The sequence below is a fragment of the Mastomys coucha genome, unplaced genomic scaffold (assembly GCF_008632895.1).
Source record: "Mastomys coucha isolate ucsf_1 unplaced genomic scaffold, UCSF_Mcou_1 pScaffold13, whole genome shotgun sequence".
NCBI lineage: Eukaryota > Metazoa > Chordata > Mammalia > Rodentia > Muridae > Mastomys > Mastomys coucha.
The window spans coordinates 54,492,630-54,493,114 of NW_022196895.1; the positions used below are offsets into that span (position 1 = coordinate 54,492,630).

General features: G+C 49.1%; 1 protein-coding gene across 1 annotated transcript in view; it reads left to right on the forward strand.

The window, feature by feature from the left end:
- Isoc1 (isochorismatase domain containing 1) overlaps positions 1-485 on the forward strand; it is a 19,836-nt gene that overhangs the window by 1,043 nt on the left and 18,308 nt on the right. The window lies entirely within an intron of this gene.

Here is a 485-nt window from a genome sequence, read left to right on the forward strand (position 1 = left end):
TATCATCTGTAGTCAAAGACAGACTGGATTGTGCTGCCCCCTCCCCCCAGCACCTATGGATCCAAAGGGAGTACTTTAACTTGATTAAAGTTCCTACGTGCAGAGGACAGAGTTCATGGGCTCTCTGCCAGAGAGGCTGCAGGGGGTGGAGTGATCTGCTGCCCAGATGGAGAGCTGCATTCTTTACTGCTGAAGATTCTCCATTTTTATCTCTTTAAGAGTTCTAGATGGTGCCTCTCTGCAGCCTTCCAAAGGTCGGTTTAGACTACCGCTGCCAAATAGCCAATATGTTGGATTCACCTTTGACAAATCCATTACGAGACCAGACTCAAAATACCAAGTAATGTCTGGAGCTGGGTGGAAGAGACAGGCTTCTTTGTCAACCCTTTCCTGGTATCCTTGGGAGGGAGAGGGGCTCCTCCCTGGGACCAGGCTTTCCGTTTCTAAATTGGGATTTGCTTTTCTGTGGGTGAGGGCAGGAGTTT